At 39.4% G+C, this 20803-nt stretch overlaps 1 protein-coding gene across 5 annotated transcripts in view; it reads left to right on the top strand.

Moving 5' to 3' along the window:
• The first annotated feature begins 4237 nt into the window (after window positions 1-4237).
• RASGRP3 (RAS guanyl releasing protein 3) overlaps window positions 4238-20803 on the top strand; it is a 60669-nt gene continuing 44103 nt past the window's right edge. For 3 of the 5 annotated variants that reach the window (XM_030499523.1, XM_030499526.1, XM_030499527.1), the window contains exon 1: window positions 5529-5683. The gene's annotated coding sequence lies outside the window, so the exon portion shown is untranslated. Of the gene's footprint in view, window positions 4309-5528; window positions 5684-19236; window positions 19331-20803 lie in introns of those variants that run through there. The other 2 variants (XM_030499525.1, XM_030499524.1) reach the window with 2 other exon arrangements.

Raw genomic sequence — 20803 nt, forward strand, 5'->3', positions numbered from 1 at the left:
CTAGCCGCTATTAATACTTTGAGTCATAGTGCAAGGCAGTAAAAAGTGGGTACCCTTTTGTGCCAAGTGCTGTAAAAAAGGCTTTCTCTCAACAGAGGTATAAAATGAGAAAATAAGATGGTTACAAGTGGAAAAAGTGTAAAAGGAAATAATAAGATAATGCTAGTAATAGTGACAGCAGGTGCCCATCCCATATGAACAAGGGATGCAGTCCGGAATGGGGACTTCTGACATGCCATCCTGAGCAGCCAGGAGAGCAGAGAAGCCACTCACGAAGATGGGCAGCACCAGAAGATGAATTTTTGGGAGATAATTTCTGACAGTTTAAGAACCTGCTGAAATTTTCAGTCTCCCCTTTTACCTTCCTGGAACAAAATACCACCTGCAGCAACAGTGTTGACATTTTGTGACAACGGTGTGACAAAGGAGAGGTTTGCGGAAGACCGGTGAGGTAATGTTGCAGTTGTTTATAGCATCTTCTCACAAGTGGGGGAGGAAAACCAAGGGTGCTTGCATGAAAATTTTACAAGTGGGAACATAAGATGAAATCATGAGCTGGCTGGAAGCAAAGATCAGCTCTGCTAGACTAAATTACAAGCGGGACAGAAGTAGAATGGAAAGAACCTTGAATACAAAGATGTGACTGAAAAAGGAACAGTAGACAAGTAAATTACAAGGAGGAAAAAGACAAAAAGCAGAAACCAGTAAAATAAGCTTTTGAGATAAAAGTATTACTTCCTCTGAGACCTTTGGCAAGTTAGTCTGTTTCCTCATCAATACCATGGAGATAATGTTTCCTGCTGTCATCACCTCCCTAGAAGATTTAAACTCCTGGTTGTTTGTACAGAAATCAATCACAGGGAAGAGATGAGGATGTACAGAAGGTTTGGGCCTTAAGAACTTTAAGATTTTGTAAATGAAGCTTTAATCTTCACTATCATGCTGCCATCAGGTTTAATGCATGTTCTTTGTTTAAGGTACAGAGAAAAAAAATGTACATTGTGTTTTGGTAAGTAAGAAGGCGAAAAACAAATTAGACTTCTATTTGTGGTCTCCCTTCATTACCACACAACCAACCTAAAACGCACACAGATAGTTTATGGCATGAGGGATTACAGACCACAACTGTGCTAACCTCATCAGGCCACAAACACGCAGAGCAGACAACCAGACTTATACATGTACATTGACTCACAGCTTGAGTCTGACCTGCGGTTTTCCCCAACTTCTTTTTTTAAGATCACAATGAACTGTTCTTCAGCGTGCCCCATAAGCTTTAAGCAGGAGGTCTGTTGGGATATTTCTATGTTTTGATGATTTGCTTCAGTGGCTGGGGGGGGAGGAAAACAATACATTTTCTATGCAGTGAACATAAGCTACAATTAGAAAGGCCCTTAAACTCAGAGCTCCTCAGCTGCTATAAACTGCTATAAACATCAAAACCAATTGGCCAAATTCCCCAGACAGCGCAAATCAGTGTCGCTCCACTGCAGCTGATGAAGCAACACCAATTTGCAGAAGCTAGGGATCTGGCCCACAGCCTGTACTGCAGTCCAAAAAGACCATCTGTGTTTAACAGGATGGGAAATCAAAAGGAAGGTTTGTGTCCTTATAATTTACTCAGTACTACTGAGACAATGGTTTTCCACAGTTTTAAGTCAAGTAGACTAAACAAGAGCTGTACAAGATAAAAAGTGGTTTATTCTTTCTTCCTCAGTATAGCTTTACCAGGGAAAGTTATGTAATTTCTTGCAACATATTCTACGAGGCAATGAAATGTGAAGACATGAAGGAGACAACTGAAGAGACAACAGGGACAGGAGTAACCCTATAAAGAATTCAAGCTATTTAATGAATTATAGGCAAGACAAACTAGAGCATGCTGCCCTGGTCATGCTGACTTTATGTCAAACCCATTCCCACTGATGTCAGTGGAAAGAGTGGCATAACATGATGCTGCTCAACAGCACAAGGGAGGGGTAGCATAAAAGCAGAGGAGAAGGCTCAGGTAGTTCAGCTTTTTATTTTGGATGCTGTTCTGAAAAGCTTCCACATTCAAACGTCATGGGAATTTGGATACCATTTTTACCATTCTAACTGTGAAAAGCCAGAAGCAGATCTAGAAGTAACTAATTGGCACTAGGGGGGAAACCATATCAAAGCATCTAGATTCACGTTTTGTGGCTCATTGGTAGAAATCAAAATTATTTGTGCAAAGCTCCTTTGAGGTGCCTAGTAAAAAGCAGTGTTTTTGTCATGCTGCCATGGGAGAGCTTAGTCTAAGTTTTCTGTGGTGAAGAATCCATGTTTCTCTTTACTTGAACAAGCTGGCCCTGCACACAGGAACTCGCTGAAAAGAAAGAGTTTACTTACATCCTTAACACATGTACATATGCATGTGTTTTCAGGGTACAGAGTGTAAATGAACTATGAAGACAAGATGCTTTGAATTCCAGTGGACCAAAACCATCCCCAGGAGTTCTGGGCACAGTGTTACTCCGCATCTGCTCATGCTGCCATTGTTTGTCCTAGAGGCTAATGGATAAGAAAGTAAAAATGGTACTGTCAGAGAGACTACATCTCTTCTGCTTTGACACAGAAAAAACTAACTGTACCTTACAACATCTGCTCTCAGCAACTGTTCCTCACCCTGCTCCTAGCTCTCTTGTGGCTCCACCAGCTTCCTGATCGATCCCCAAAGGAAAGTCTGAAGTGGAAAGTCTAAAGACCTCTCTCAAGACAGATTGTCTCCTCAAGATTGCAAGAGTAAAGTGGGAGTGAAACAGTTTGCACACTGGGTGAGAATTTCTTCCGGTGCACAAAGTCAGACTGACAGGAGAGAAATCCTGCTCTAACCTTGCATTCAATTTTTAATGTTTGGAGATGCTTTGAATGACATTCAGAAAATACTTGTATGCGTGAAAGAACAGCTACCAGCAAAATCAGTGCGAGCAGGGTCCTGCAGCTGGGGTCTACTGGCAACATGCTGACTGACACAAGGCAAGCAGCTATTCAAGACTAAGCTTCTCCGGGGCCCTGGCAGTGCTTGGTGTTAGCTGCACCACAACGCACAGAGAATGTGTGATGCAAATTCAAGTCTGTAACCACTAGCAACTCATCGAGCAGATTTAAGATTTAAACTAAACTACATTTGAATAAAGATATTCACAAGTGAAATACTGCTAAGCAGCTTTGCATTGCAGAGCTGTTATACTGTGGAGATCAATTTTGCAGAAACAGGGTTAGTTAGACCTATTCCACAGCTGCCCATAATAATGAATTCAATCACCTTTTACGCATTGCCAGTTCTCAGCCTTGGGTTAAGGTCTGAAAGAGCCAGGAAGACTGCAGCTTGCCTTCAGTCATCTCCATGACAGAGTCTTCTCAGTTAAAACATGCAGCAGCTAAGTCAGTATTTGATCCTCTGTTCACTACAAAGGATTATATTCTTCTTTGTTAGATTTGTAGTATGGGGTCTGCAAAGATCAACCTCTTCCTAAACATTTTAACCTGCCTGCTAATTACCTATATTTAAAAAAAAAACCACAAACCCCATAAATATTGTAACTTTCAGGTCCTTCTACAAATTAAATTATTCATTTTGAGAGGAGTTTTGCTTGGAGCATTCCATTTTGATCTAACTTTATTCAAAAGTACTTTCAAGGAAAACTTTGGTCTTGAGTTATTATTGATTTTCAAGAAATCAACAACAATGTCTATTCACCCACCATTTGTATGTTTATTTGTTTTTCATAAATAATTACATTCTTGTCATGAGAAATGGGATCTTTGCGAAGTTCTCAATAAGGCAGGCACTTCCCTGAAAATGCTCTTGATTTTTACATAAACTGCTGTAGCATTATCTAGTCTACATAAATCCAACACAGATTTGCAAATTCATACGTAAACCACCATACTAGCTAACAGTCATTATCACTGCCTACATAATGTGGCTGAAACAAAAGGTTTAACGTTCTCTAAATTCCTTAAATGCCACAGGTCCTTAACTCTCACCGCTTTCAGCAGGATTTGTATACAGATCTTAAACAGAGGAAAAATTACTTGTCCACATAGCAACATCTATCTTTTAAGTCTCTACCTTCCCACTAAAATAATCACCAATCCCAAACCATGCATTACAGTCTTAACTATCTATCTTCAACAAGCACACTGCTATTCTAACATGAAACTACCAATGTAAAGACTAGCAGAAAGCTTTTTTACAGCAATTTGCCTCATTTGTATAAATTGAAGGAAAGGCATGTACCTCACATAGCAGAGAAAGTAGGAAGAAGAGATAAAAGCCAGGTAAGTACAGTACTCTATTATCATCTTAATCGAATATAATGTGAAAATGGTTCTTTTTTTATTTTTCTTTTAGCTTGACAGGGCCTTGGAAGCTTGGTATGTTTTTTAAAACCACTAAGCCGAAAATAATTAAAATTGGAAAGTTTCTGATCAAAGAACTGACCCAAAGCTCATTTATCTCAAATTAATTCATAAACATATTTGAGGATTTTAACAGAGTTGCTATTCAAGAGCTATAGCTGCACCTCACTGAATACTTGCACAACATTTGATTTCCCTGCATGTAAATGCAATTAGTTTGCTTAAATAATTCCAACCTTAGTCTCTGGCCTGAGGCTGCAGACCAAGTTTCACTAAGGAAGAAAGTACCCAGATGAAATGATGATGCACCGACACTAAACATCATGCTTAAGCATGCAAGATCTGCACCTCCTAAAACACATATTTTGCTATCCTAAAGCATGTTAGCCATCTTTGTCCTCTTTTCCAAGCCAAAGAAAATCTTTGTTCCAACTCTCCAGTCTCAAACAATTTCAAAGCTTTAATCAAAATTAAATACTTGAGGGAAGTGATAATTACTTGAGGCTAAGGTCAAAAGGCATAGTGCTACTGTGTCTCCTCATTTTTTGGTAAAGCATAAAAGTTGACATCCTAGCACGCTTTTGAACCAATATTAAATACTTGAGGGAAGTGATAATTACTTGAGGCTAAGGTCAAAAGGCATAGTGCTACTGTGTCTCCTCATTTTTTGGTAAAGCACAAAAGTTGACCTCCTAGCACGCTTTTGAACCAATATTAAATACTTGAGGGAAGTGATAATTACTTGAGGCTAAGGTCAAAAGGCATAGTGCTACTATGTCTCCTCATTTTTTGGTAAAGCACAAAAGTTGACATCCTAGCACGCTTTTGAACCAATGTTTTCCTCATGCAGGAGAACTGTGTCTGCAGAGCAATCAAATTCTTTTACTTATATTGCTAGGGGAGGGCAAAAAAAGCTAGGATCTTTCCTTTGTTTAAATGCATTTCCTGCCTTCCTTACTGCTATAGACTGTGTTGTGGCAGGCCTATTTATAGTCCAAAGAAAGGAAAAAGCACCACTGGAGGCAGGAAAACTAAGTTGGGAAAGAATAGAAGGAAGTGTGGCTGCCATTTAGCCAAACAATCTAGAACTAATTGAGCTCAAAAGAGCCCCAGCCTCAGTGAAGCTGCTGGGAGTGAGCAGAGCACAATCCTGTTTCTCTCTCCAGGGCCCTGCCAGGGCTGCTGAGTGTGAGAGTCATGTACAGGACACTGCCAGGCAGCAAGTAATCTCAGCACTGTAAGAAGAACTCTAAAAAAAGGAGTGTGCTGAAGGTTAAATACCTATCAAATTAAGGTAAGTGTCTCCTGGCATTTCTGCTTGCTGTATTCTCCATGTCTTTTTAGATGTGGGCAGACTGGTAAATGAAAACAGAATGAGCTTGGAGAAGCAACTGTATCTGATTTTTAGATAAAGGTTTGGCAGGATGTCTGATTTTTTGATAAAGAAATCTGAATTTGGTTACAGATTCTTCAGAACTTTTCTTAAGCAAAAGGAGCCTTTGCCATATATCCATAAGATAATTTCATTGTTTTCCTCACATGCGTTGCATTCATCTTATTATCTGCAATTAAGTACTAGAGAAATGTTCATGGTAACTATATGATCCAAAGAAAAATAATGAAATCAACTATGCATTAGGTTAAACACACAGATTTAGAGAAAGGGAAAATTATATATAACATAAACTTATACAAGATGTGTTGATTTAGAATACGTAAACATATCAAAATATAATTTATAATGGAAGTTTTGTGAGAATTTAGTCTTATACTCATGACCTACATTTGACGGTAGGAACATAGCCAAAATTAAAGCACCTGAAAGATTCTACAGTTTGGGATTTCGTGATGGCAGGTAATTTGTGTGTTTGTGTGTGTGTCCAAGAAAATATACCATATATAAATGTTGATATATATTATTCATTGTGATCTTGCATTGTGATAGCATGTAGCTGGCATTCTGAGGTCTAATTCAAAATGACAGTAGAATGTGAGTGGAAATTTTTAATCTGCTTATTTTCAGATACTATACACAGAGTTATACTATCATGACTGCATATGTAAAAAGCTCCATTTTAAGGCATACCAGTGTACAGACCATGTTAATTCAACGAATTAGCATCAACAAGACTGACTTTTAAGAGGGAAAAAGAAAATTTTGTTTAAGATTGTGTTTGATTTCTTTGATTTCCAACATGTCTTTTGCTTTCCTAACAAAGGAAATGCTGTTGTGATTTGAAGGCAGGAGGATAGAAGCTACAGAATTCTAGAATCAGGATTTCATCATGCAATTTTCACCTTCTTTGATCTATGTGAATAATGTTTGTATTAGTCTCACTTGTGTTAACATGTTACCTCTATGCAGATGCCATTCAGATTATTCATTGTTATTCAGATATTGTTTAGGATTAGTGGCTTATTGTAAAAAGTTGCTGGTGAGTAAAAAGGAAGTGTGATGTGTTGTTATTCTACTGTATCCCTGTAGGATGCTATTATGTTTAGAGTCTGTTATTGTGAAGATAGGAAGGCAGGATGTCACCCATGTAGGTGAAAAGCTGTGATAGGACAATTGTAAACAACAGCAGTCAGCTGAAAAACATCCAAGGAGGTGCCAAGCAGCAATCCCAAAGAAAGAGATGTTAGTCAATGCTCCTAGAAAGAATCAAACTTTTCTTTGTCTGATTTCAAAGTAGTCAATTATTTACAATAATCCTCATTTCCAAGAGATTATAAGCCTGGTCTAGTGAACAACAGGACACCTGTAATGGGAGTAAAAATAGAAGCCTGTACAGATATTTGCAAGACAAAGAAAGGTTTTTAGACTGCCATTTGAGTAACTAGCATAGCATGCTCTTGTTCAGGTAACATTCCTTGCTTTCAATTTCAGTAACCGATTCCCCTGCACAAACACTGCGTAGAAACAAAAAACCAACCAATCAACCAAACAAACAAACAAAAAAGGGTTTTAATTTAAAAATGTAAGATTAAACTTACCACCACTTCAATGTAACCACCATTACACTGGATAAGCTTTTGTAAAACTCATAGGATGGACGGAAGGAATAGAGGCAAATCTGCAGATAAACACTCACCCATGCAAAGCAGCATTGCGATTTCTGTAGTTAGACAAATACAATCATTTCCATGAGATGTCAGTTGCACAGCAATTGCAATATAACTGAACGGCAAACACTGGATCATTCAGATTTATTCAAGCACTCTCCACAACATTATTTTAAAGCTCGGTATCACTGCATGAATGTAGCAAAACAGAGACCATTGCATAGCTATAAGGAGATCATTTGCAAATCAGCCAGTTACAATGTAATTACACAGGCAGGGGTGATAAAATCACATACTGATGCACTTCTGCATTTATCTGTAGAAAAGATATTATAGATGGTACTTAGAAATTGCCTAACTAATACGCTTAATAAATTCCTATCCTTAATGAAGAATGAACAGAACAAATTCTGATGAGAGGGACAGATGCAAATCCACTGAAGCTAGGAGAGTTGCTCACACCACTGAGAAGAGAGTTGTTTGTTCTGAAGATAAGGAAAATCTACTCCACTGGCTATTCATCTGTTTTCTGTTTCTTATGGTATACTGTATGGGGAACATAGCAGTAGCTTGAAGCAACCTTACTCTTTCTTCAATCACTTCTTCCGTTTTAGCACCCAGGCCAGGCTCAACACAACTCGGAATCTGGGAAAATGTGTCAGCAGTATGGCTAGTGGTGCTCAAGACATTCTATGCTGTTTCCAAATAAGACAGCTTGCCTTAGAAAAAACACGGCTTAGAAATTACTGTTAGGTTTTATATCTTTGAGAACTTATGGTCAGTGTTTTCAAGCTTGTTTCTATAACTGCAAGAGTTACTAATCCTAGTTTAAAAAATGGAAACTGCCTTACATAGTCACATAATCACAGAAGTACCAGTTTTATCGGGGAAAAAAACATACACATGAAAAGATCTGCTTCAAAACTGCAAAAGCTTACAAGTTCATGAGTTCAAAGATTGCAAACTGACAGTTTTATCCTGAAGATACAGTTATTCCAGAAGGTCTTAGAATGACATTTACACCCCTGCACCTTATAAAATCTTACTACCTGCTAGGGTCTAACTATTCTGCAGGAGATTCTTTGTATATAAACACTTCTGAGTGTTCACAAGTACTAACAGGGTCTCAATTATTAAGACACCAAGCTAAAAATAGAATAGGAGAATTTGATACACCAGAAGGAACTGGAGGTTCACATGTTTTCTACGCTGCCATTATTTTGCCAGGAGGTACAAAGAAGTCCAGGGTTGTCAAATACTTTAGTCAACTGCCTCTACTTGTGGGCAGCACGGGTTTCTGGTTCCAGGAAAGCTGACTGACTTAAAGAAATATCACATGACTTACTTAAAAAATAATGCAGTTTGGGTGACAGACAAACCATGCCATGCTTTCATGCAAAGCTAGCTGAGGTTTAGTAGGATTTATTATTCCTCATGCAATTGCTCCAGCGTAAGTATCTTAATTTCTCCCACGTAAGTATCTTAATTTCTCCCTAAGCCTCTTTTCCACTATACCAGGCACTCTTACAAGGGAGCTTTGTGCTCCAAGTCACAGTCAAGCCTGCTAACAGTACAGGAAAAAAGGAGCCAGGACTTAGAAGTACCAGTACTGTTTGGGGCAGCCAAAGCAAGATTTTTTTAAGAACACATGTACAGTCTACAGTAGTCTCACTCAAAAAGCAGAACTGGGAGAGAGAGAACATAAAAAGAAACCCAGCTAAAACACATTAAGAAATCAAAGTTCAATATTGGACAGCATCAAAATAGTTCTACAAAGAGAAGCAGCTGCTCAACACTTACAACAGAAATGTCCGTGCTAAGAAACAATTTCTTTGATAATGTCCAAAAAACCCAGCTTATAACTATGTGCTGAATAACATCCTGACTCGTGCAAATGTTTATACAGGTGCTTAAATTTAAGCATATAAGTAGTCCCATTGATTTCAATCAAAATTATTTCAACAGGCTGATAAAATTTAAAGCCAGGCAGAGTCATTAGATCATCTGGTCTGACTTCAAACACAGCATGCTAATTGTACCATTCCTCTTGTCCAAAACCCAAAAGCTTGCCTGCTTACAACAGAACATATGGATATAGTGTGTTCAAGATGATAAAAGTTTAAGGGGGAGATCAGAATGTTCTACATGCATGAATAGCAACCCACTACAGTGAGAATTGTTCAAGTTGACACAAATCCCTTAGCTCAAACAGGAATTAAATGTTGCACAGGCTTTGTACAAGCTTATTGCACATGGGTGAAGGTCAATGTGTTTATGGAAGATGGACTGTTTCTCCCAGAAGTCTATATGACATCAGAAAAAGCCATTAACTTTACTTTGGTTGCTTTTCTACTCTTCTAATGGGCTAGAGAAGTACTGCTGTATAAGCAAGGCTGAAGGAAAAAGCTGCTTTACAAGCCAATCTTCATGCCAAAGTGCAGCTATATTTTTTGCCTTTGGTTCTCTCATTTCCCACAGACCACATGCAAAGTGCACCTTGCCCACAATTCGTATTCTGTTCCTATGATTCAAATATCCTTTGGCTACAAAGGATCTCCCACATTGCTGCAGAACAGAGGAGTTTGAACGTACAGCCTCCAGGACTGCTTCGAAAACACTAGGGGAAATGGGATGGCCTGTACTTCGTGACTAAGAGTCTAAAACCACTGAAATTGATAAAAATCCTAAGTGACTGTATTCACAGAACACCTAGAACAAAGTAAAACTCCACTATGTGACATAGCATTGCTAATGCTTGTTCATAACAAAACTTAATAAAAAATACAATAGGACACACTGGCTAAAGACTCCCCCAAGGAGCCTGCAAGCTCAGTAACCATGCATCTTCATGTCTTGGATTAGCACAAAAAAGACATGTCAGCTTTTGAGAAGTATTCTTATCTTTGTTTTTTTCCTGTTTCCACTGAATTTCAGTGTTGGCAATCTCCTTGTTACTTAGCACAGTACTTCCTGGAGAGCAGAGGTACCCTAGAAGAAGGAGAAACTTTTCCCAGCTCTTGACAGCAGGGGAAAATGGCAAGCACACTACCACGTTTCAGTCCTCAGCTCTTCTGTAAATTCAATTCATCTCTGAAATGATGCTTGTCAGCCACTTGTTTAATAGTGGTTGCAGACCAATTTATCACAGTGGTGGTGGACTCAGATTGTGTGGACTCAAGCAACTGCCCAATGCAAAATAGCCCTGTTGTAACAGTTCTGTAATGCAGGACCAGACACCTCCAGGAATATGAAAATGCAAACTGGCCAGTCTCTTGTCAGTAGCACAAAAAAGTGATGCCACTTGGTCAAGATAGCACAAATGTAGTAAACAGCCAGAACATTTATGGTGTGATGCAAAGCATTGTGGGAAATCTGCTCTACCAACATGATTCAACCATATGCACAATAACTCAACTGGGCGGTCTCTGTGGATTTAACATTATGTCTAGCTAACAGGTCTGGTATTGTCCCATTAATTAATTCATGATAGTTTACATTATAAAGCTGTAGATCACTTTAGTTACAGAGAACAATTAATGTGTACCAACATCTCTGTTTAGATAGCTCAGCATTCTTAGAATCCTTTATATCTTAATACAGTTTTCCAACATAGCATTTTATTGTTACTTTTGTTTATTATTGTACCACAATTAGCTTGGGAGCTGAAGACAAAGGTAAACCTTTAAAGATCAGCTGGCTCACTACTAAAGTGACAAGAAAAACTGAAATAGCATTCAGTCTCAACTGAACTACAAAGTATTCTTAATCATTTCAGAAATTGTAAGAGGCAAGGGAGGGGAGTGGACTACATCTGAATTCTTCCAAGATGCTTGATCTTCCTCCCAGTCATGGCTAGTGTCTTCTTTCTCTCTTAAAACAAGGAGCCTTCATACTGGCTTCATATAATGCTATGGTTTTATACTGCAACACAGCCTGCATGGATTTCTGGACACAGCACATCATTCTATTATAATTCTACCATTCACATTTATTCTGTTTGAGTAGGAGGATGAGTAACTGTCTTAAGCAATAATTAAAAGCAGAAGTAAGATAAAAGAATAGGATAGTGTCCTCATACCATTAAGAGACATGGAACATTAGCAACAGAGAAAGAAACAGATTCAAACAAGTGTAATAAATCTAGTAGTTATATATACAGAGACTTTGACCCCAAGGGGCTCTGGCATGCAAAAATACTAAGTGTTATGACTATAATAAGCAAATCTCCTCACAACTAATGAGCATGGAAGCAATAGCCTCTCTCTCATTTTTGCACTGGGTACTTCACAGAGTACATATAGAAAGCACAGATGGATCCAAATTCACTTATCTCACAGTAAATTTGGAAGCATGAACCCAAGATGTTTGCATGCAGTGCAGCAAATCTCAGGTTGCTGGATAACACAGTCTGACTGATAAACACCGTGTGTGTTGGACTTACTTAGTGGAGACCCTGCTTGCCAGTTCTACCAGATAAGGCGTTTGTGACCCATGCCTCATTTTACAGTGCAAGCACAAGCTTAAAGTGCTATTGTTCAAAAGGTGCATTATTTTTTAGTATTTTGACAGAAACTGTTAAAAAAAAAAAAATTGTTCATTTTTTTTTCTAGGGAGAGGAAGGAAACAGGCTTGGGGTTTTTCTCTTTTCTGGGTCTGTTACTAGACTCCATTGTTTCCACTGCTGTAAAGTCAATGCAAATGGTCTATGTCAAGATGGCAAGTGGAATGTATTGCTTCAGGTTGATACTTAGATACTTAGCACCAGCTTATGCTGCCTCACTGAGAACAAACTGACGTACTGAAACAAGAACCACTGTGACATCAGTGGTGGCAACATGTATATCAAAATTAAAAAAAAAAAACAACAAACAAACAAAAAACCGAAACAAAACAAACCCCAAACAAAAACAGAAATGCAAAATTGGCAGAATAACACTCTCTCTGATGTGCATTTTGAGTGAAAAGCATACTCAGAGGTGATTTATACAAGACAATGCTGAAAGTAGTCAAACTTACAATAGGGGAAACAAATAAAACACGAACATCCCGGAAAGCTAGGTACTTTCTGTAAAATAGAAATAAACACATTATAAAACATACATTTGCTGACTTGAAAACTTTTTGTGCAACTATCATTCCACTTCATGTCCTAGAAAGGATGTAATGAAGAGCTCTGAAAAAAGTTCTGATGTCATACTCTTCTTCACTTGTACTCATTTGCATCAACTGTGGAAAAAAACACACTGCTTGAAGATTTTTAAATGTTAAAAGAACTCCTGATTTGCTCAAACTTATCAGATGCAGAAAAGACAACAAAACTGAGAGCCACTGTACATTCAACATTGCAGCAATGCTCCATCCTTGTTCAGCACATCATTCTCAACAAAGATGGCTGGAAAGACCTAGAAAACAAATATCTTCTAAATGCTCAACTCTGTTTAGACATCTTCAACGTCAGAACAATCAAGGTAGATTTGGAAAAAACACCCTGTGTAACAGATTTTGTTTTGAGCTTAGTGGTGCTACTGCATCTAGGTCTAGAATTACAGGAACACACTCTTCAAACTCTGTTTCTGAATTAAGCATAGCCACCCTGTGGAACATAATTATTCGATTTGACTGGTTATAGACAGTGAAGCGCTTTTGTTGTTTTGTTGTTTTTTGTTTGGTTATTTTTTAAACAAACATGAATATATTGTTATTGCTACAGAAGAGCTCATCACCAGCTTTGACTGCATGGCAGAATTTCACCCTATCCCTTAGCAAAGGCAATGCCACTATCCATTAGCATTTATAGTGCAGGACAACATACATTTGTCAGTCCATCTCTGTACTTCAAGGATTACAAGAGAAAATTTCTCATTTGTTCCTAAAAGAAACAAATTATTTCTAAAAATTCTTTCTGAAAGAAACAAATTCCATTTCAGTAACTGACAATGTGAGAAATAAATACATACGCATTCATCTATCAGTTGCTTGGGATCAGCTATTTCATGAAGTCCTGCTGCTTTTGTAAAAGTGGAAGTCACAGTACTGAATGCAAGCAGCATGCAATCACGTCATCAATCAACTACGTACCTATTAAACAAGAAAAAGTTCACTGAGAAACTTGAAACAAAATGCCTCATGCTGCATACTGTTGGTCACTTGGTGCTTTTCTAGACATAAGGAATTCCTCATCCTGGTCTACCCAAGCACCTTGACTGAACAGCAGGAGATGTTTTTGATGCAATTCCATGTTTAAAGACAATACACTGGATAAAAGACAAATTTATTGGCCTACCCACACATCACCTAAAATAAGTAAATAATATTGAGGATCTTAATATGATGAGGGTGTTAATATTACTTTAAAAAAAATAAATCTCTTTCCACCACAGCCTTTTCACTGCAACCCCTTCATTCCAGGCATAATGCTCCTGGGGTTTCCACTATGGAGACCAAGTGCTCTGGAGAAAACTAAGAGCCTTCCAAAAGTCGTGAGAAGATGGCTGGGAAGATAGGTAGCAGCCCCTTGGGAATGTGGCACTGTGGGCAGGGACCACTGGCAGAGGGGCTTAATCCCCACAGAATTCAGCAGCCACACTAACAAACACTTGAATTTCTACTGAGCAAGTGAAAACATTAGATAGAAACTTAAAACTGAGCTGAATGTTTACTGGGTCAAGAAAAAAAAAACCATTGCCTGCCATGATGTAACTCATCTATCAAAAGGCAAGCCTCTACTTCAGAGCCTAGAAGTGTTATTGTTTTTCAATGCCACACTTGGAAGAAATGTTTAACAGAGCATATTTTTTCCTCTCCATTATTTCTAAGAATGGATCTATCAGCTATTTTAGTTTAATTCACAAACTCCAAACTTCAGGCAGGTAGACAGCATATCAAACTTCAGTTTAAATTATGATATTTTTATGTACTTAAAATCACTCAAAAGCACTTTTTTCCCAGTTGAAAGCAACCAGCAACCTTTACTCTAGGCATTGCTATAGGCTCCACCTGTGATACGTAATTGATGATAAAAAAAGGACTGATTTCAAGAGTCGTACCTAAGGATGACCTAATTTGATGATACTTTATCTTCTCAGTTCTTGCTTTCTTAGTCATAACATGACTACTAGATGTACCTATAGGTATGAAAGGGGAGGTACACTGCATTTGCAGTACTCCTGTGCCCCCTACAGCATTATATTGAAGAACTTGGAATAGACCTTGGGCTTGTTTTGATTGCTGGGAATGTAACATAGCCTATAGATGTTCAAAACTGATTTAATGTAATGTAAGGTTGAGAAACATGTCTACAATATTTTCAGCAAAATTCCATTATGTCCTTCAGATGGCCTTTAGGTGGCAGCTTAGTGTAAGAGCTGTTGGACTATTTATGGCAGACTTTTTAATTGCACTTAGGTATTTATAAAACATCCTGTGTAGTGAAGGTTTCCATGGTCTGCTTTCATTCACTTCTGCTGATAGTGAAGGCTATATAATATCTGGAGCAGTGAGGTAGACCAGCAAACCACGCACTGTTTATTAGTTATGGATTCCACATACTCTAAAAAGCTGCAGTCAAATCATAGTGCAACCATTTAGGAAACAAATATAGTAACACAGACTTGCAGTTAGTATTACCTGACATTTACGTCCACTGAGAGTCTTACTTCCTGTTACATAAACTCCAGAAGAACACATTAACAGAAAAAAACCAGAAAAAGGTTCAGGTAACCCATAAAACAGCCATCTGAAATTGCCATATTCAGAAAGTAACTCGATGTTCCAAAATTTTGTACACTATCAAAGCACCAATGCTTGAGATAACCACTTTATCAGTGATCAATTAATAAATGTATGCACCTATAGTTAATTAAATGACACGCAAGCAAAACATAGCCAAGTATGTCTAAAAAGACAAAAGAAATAATAGTTAAAAACAAGCCATGAAATAAAGCTTCTCCTACAGTAAGGAAAGGCTGTTGATCCATTTTTCCAGCATCAATAAAAGCAAACAACTTCCTGATCACAAACTGAACCAAAATGGGCAACCGTTCAATTATTTAGTTCTTTGCAACTTTTCTAAAAGCTCTCCATAATATTTGACATAAAAATTTTAACCTTACATGCACCCATTCTATAACAATTCCATGCTAACTGTACTAAACTTTTTTTGGTCCTGTTCAGTATTTCCCATAGCATGTCTGAGAAATCTATGTTCATTTCTTCATTTTTATTTGAAGCGTCAGTGTCTAGAGAGAAAAATATACCCCTTTCAAGCCAGTCTTGAGTTGTTTTCTCAACAGATAAAGAAGCCAATATACTGTTATATACTGTAACCAGCAGCAAAACTTCCATCATACAGAAGATGACATCTCATAGATATAAGAACACAACATTCTATTCATTGTGTCTGCATTAGCTACCTGATCTTTTTTGTATGTTGGTATTTCTCAAAGTTGAGAACAGAAAAAAATAAACCCTCCAAAAAATTTTTGATACTTTCATTTTCAGGAATCACACTCAAATTATTTCTCTGTTCTGTTTCACGATGACTTAAATCTGTCTATCTAGCATGAGGAACTGATAAACTTTTTCCCACATAAATCACAATCAAAGGTTCTGGCATTTTCTACTGAGCCATAAAATTCATTTATTTGTCTAATCATTTCAGAAAGTACAAAGGTTCCTTTCAGGAAATGTATCCCAAGTTGTTTGTGGAATACTGCCATTCAGTCATTATCATCAAATTATGTCCCCGTGTGGAGCATGACTACCAAATAAAAATTTGCAAAGCTGCAAATCTGCAGCTATTCACTGCAGAGTGATGACTGTTTTGTGTGCTACTTGAAATGGCCCAGGTACTACCACTATTTAATCAATGATATCAAAGGGTCTTGGTAAATGTAAAAGAGTGCAATTGATACTGCATAATCAGAGAAATGGACAAAGTACTATTAATGGCATTTGTGGACTGTTAGACTATTGTGGAACACATTTTGATCATAGAATCATAGAATCATGTTTCCTTCGGTATCAGCAGGGAGTAATTTTGTAACAAAGTTTGTAAAGAAATTCAAGATTAATTTTAAAGTTGCATATAAAGCTGTTACCCTTGATCTCAAATGAAAATGCTTTTTAGGGGAAATGAAATTACATCTATCAAAGGTAACTCATTTGGTCAATGGACCACGCACTAAGGCACAGTGAGTGTTCTCTTCTTCCTCTGAGCAAAGCCTGGTGAGCAGCCATCCCTGGCCAGGGCCTGCAGGAGCTTCCAACTCAGTTCTGCAGTGGCAGCTCTCAGTCCCTCCTTGAAATTATCATCCCTCCAGTGTTCTAAATATAAACAAACTCATTTCTCATGGGCTTATTTCTCATTTTTTAATTCATAATTTTTACAATCTCCTCTATGCCTCTTTAAAGCTTCCTCAGCAGCTCAGACGGCCCCAGGTCACAGAGCCCCATGCACTGGGACACTCTCTTTGGAGGCCTGATGAAAGTTCCCAAGGAAGCTTGAGGAGGCCGCCTCAGTTCAGCTTCCCAGGACAGTCAGGAGGAGCAACTTACTGACAAGCGGCCAAGCACACTGGGACACAATGGTGCTGCACGTAGAATCATAGAATGGTTTGGGTTGGAAGGGACCTTAAAACTCATCCAGTTCCAACCCCCTGCCATGGGCAGGGACGCCTTCCACTGTTTGCCTAGCCGTTAACATACTATTCCAGAAGCAGCCCTCCTTGCGCTGCACTCACCCCGTTAACCAGCGGAGAACAGAGGCCTGGCATCATACCGCGCTCAGAGTGATTCCAGCACGAACGCACACCTCCTACCTCCGAGGTGAGGTCTCAGGCAGCTGCAGCGGGGACCTCGGGCCGCTGGGGGCTGCTGTGGGGCCGCCGGGCCAGCGCAGGGTACCCCTTTTCGCGGCCGGTGTGCTTCTGCCTTTAGAGATGTCTGGCCGAAAGAGCGAATTCATCCGGACGTGCCGTCGGCGAAGGCGGCGCGGTGCCCTCTGTGAGGGTCCTAACGGCCCTAACGGCTGGCGGGGCGCGCGCCGGCGGCTCTGCCCCTCCGCCGGGCGTGAGCCGGGGGGAGTTTGAACTGATGCTCCCTTCCCGCATACTCGTTGTTTCCATAGGTGACCAGGGTGCGGACGCAGCGGTAGGCGAGGACAAACGAGGCACCCAACCTGTCTGTGTCACCGGGGAAGGGTCGAGGCTTGGTAGTGCTGGCGGGAGGCCCCGCACGGGGGCACCTTTGGCTGCAACGGGCTGGGTACACCCGTGTCTGGCTGCGTTATGAGTGTCCATGTGATGCGGGAGGTTTCTGCTGTGAAAGCTTGTCAAGGAAACCCAGCAGTTACCCTGAGATGACAAGAGGCCCACAGAGTCGTGGGTAATTAGCACGAGGGCTTCTTCCGTGCCCCAGGCGGTGCTGGCAGTGTGATGGCTGCATGGTTTTGTAACCATGTGCGAGTTTATATAACATGAAGAGCTGGGTAAGGTCAGAGGGAGCAACCTGAGTTACCCTTCTTTGCTGCAGCCCTCGCCTTCAGTGGTTTGCAGGCTTTCATCAGTTGCTGACAAATGTGCCAGCTAGATATGCTGTTACAAGTTTAAAATTTTAACAACAGGCATCTGTGTATCTCTGAGCAATCCCTTGCATTTTTTCAAATCCCAGTTACAGTACTATTGGTGCAGGTTTTATCTCAGAAAAAATGCCCTATAGTGTCCTTTATAATCCAATGAGACTGTGCAATCTTGCAGGATCCGGGTCGCTTACCGAGCAATAAAATACCATTACTACATCCTATACTGAGGTATGGCAATTGCCAGCATCCTGTCTTCTCAATATAAAGTACCACTGGAGTTTCAGCACAGTATATCCTATAAGCATTTTAGAAAATGACATCTCACCCTCAAAATCACATTGACAGCATGCCTTTGTCCTAAAATATCTAAATACGTTTAAATATGTGGCCAAGCTAAAGGGAATGAAGTGCAGAGTCTCAGCTGACTTTCAGTAATGTAAGGGTACATATCACCCTGGAAAATTCCATCAGAATCTGTTCATTTCATGACTTCAGTGTTTCTCCTTCATTTGTCCTACATCTGGGAACATGGGGATTAGGATGCTTTTGTTTCCCATTTTGCACTCTCTGTTTAGACTGATAGTTGCCACCTCAAAAAGGGCTATCACAGTCTGACTAGACAATGTCTTGCACAATGCAGCCCCACAATCCATGCTGTAAAAATGCTAGATACCAAAATTAAAATGACCTCCAGTATTAATAATGCACTCATCACTCTACTATCCAAACACGACAGGTAGTGATGTTGCCCCTTAAGTACAACTAATCCCTGAAAGTGGGATTGTTCACATATTTTGCATGATCTGTGGAGTGGCCTGGTCTTAAGGACGCTATGAATGCCACAAAGTTTTAAATTGTCCTGTTCCTGATGATTTAAATTCCTAAATTTAAATACAGCAAATTGTGAAGTCAGAAACAAACCTGAAGAGATCAAAGGGTAGGTGTTTAACTTTCCTTTTGTGCTGCCCTTACTGTTGATTAAGGCTTATCTACTGTTTGGTGTTAGTCATTTAAAAAAAAAAAAAAAAATAGAAGTTATGGAGCACATAGCACTACGTTCGAGTCAAATGCTTTAGCAAAGGCTGCTGTTATGAAAAGGATTTTCTAATAAGGGGAATAATGATCTTCAGATTCTGACCTCCTGGCACGGCAGTGAGATTTATCAGGAGGGGCATGTGACTAGTTAAGACACACAGCCCCAGCTCGAAGGAAACAGCTGCTCATTTCATGCTTTAGCACTTGGCAGCTGGACAAGGAAGGGTGATGTTTGTGTTGAATACCTCTGCAGAACCAAGTACAGTAAGTGATTTTCCCTGTTTTCGGTTTGGTGGTGTGTTGGGGTTTTTTCCTCTAAACTGCCGCTGTTTTCCTATTTTCATCCTAGACCTTTCATAAAAACACTTAAGGGTCATGTGTCCTTTTGTCGCTTCATTGATAAGCAGTCATTCATGTTCAGAATGCCTATATTTTTCTGACCTGTGATTAACAGTAGCATTGTTTTTGCTCTTGCGGGAACAAGACAGGTACGGTGTTTTCTTCCAGGGAAGGAAAATGGTGCTTATTTACTCGAATGATGGAGTGAAGAGGTTGTTTATGATGAGTGTATTTTCCTTTCTCTGTAGAGCTGGTCAATAGGTAATGATGCAATTTGAGTATAGAGCGATTTCAGTATTTGTCCTAAAAGCACTCATGTAAGGAATTGACAGAGGTAACCACCTCAAAATAGTGTTATCAATCTGAAGAATGTTGCTTATGGCTGATTACTTTTTTGGGGTGAATGCAGAGATTTTTTGGAAAGAAAAAGGTAGAAGCAGAGAAATACAGAAAGACAGTGAAGATGCATTGATGAAGATATAATTTAGTCATTCTGGATAATAAGATATAATTAGATGGCGAAGATTAAAAAAATCCTCTCTAAAAGGGAGATAGTCTCCTAAATATCTCGAAGTTTTTTATTTGATTTATTTTTGGATACTTGCATTTTTTATATTTCTGTTTCATGAATGATTGATTTCCTCCATCTGATAATTTTTGACTGTTACAGTTGTAAGTTTTAGTTTGAAACACAAGAATTGGAATACAATGTATATATAAATGAACTTTTGATGAATTATTTACATAGAGGTGAATTAGGGTTTTTGGAGGAAGACTTAGGAGGAATGGGAACAAATGAATGGGTGATGGAGCTTGATATATGACGAGACTGAGGGATGCCAGGTGCTTTGGGGAAGGTTAAAGAGAGGCAGAGGTAAAGATCAGTGGGGTCCTGTTGAGGAAGGTGTATGTCAAGTCAAAAAGCCTGAATTTCAGAACAGGACCAAGGGCAAACACTAGCAGGTTTGATGCATCATGTGGTCCCTCCTTTAAAGATGGAGAGAATAATCCTTTTTCAAAGACTTCTCACATAAGAAAGAGAAGCTTTATTTCTCCCTGAAGTCTTTTATTTTTCTTTTAAACCATAGTTTATGGCTTTGATGGTTAACTGGAAATTTTTCAGGAAAATGTCAATCAGTTTCAGTTGTTCACAAAACCAGAAGTCTCCCTGGCTTCCTGCCTGTCCACGTCTCTGAGGGTAGACCGCCTTTGAACCAAGAGCTGAAGTGCTATCAGGCTGTGGTTACACTGCAGCCCTCCCACGCTGATGGCACGCGACGCCATGAATGGAGCAGGCATACGGGGCCCTGAGGTGCCTGGCTTTGTGCTCAGGAGCCCCAAATCCCCCGGGAACCTTGGCTGCAAGGGGGCCTCTCCGGCCTGTCCAGGTGTCTGTCC

Source organism: Strigops habroptila, chromosome 10 (genome assembly GCF_004027225.2).
Source record: "Strigops habroptila isolate Jane chromosome 10, bStrHab1.2.pri, whole genome shotgun sequence".
Lineage (NCBI taxonomy): Eukaryota > Metazoa > Chordata > Aves > Psittaciformes > Psittacidae > Strigops > Strigops habroptila.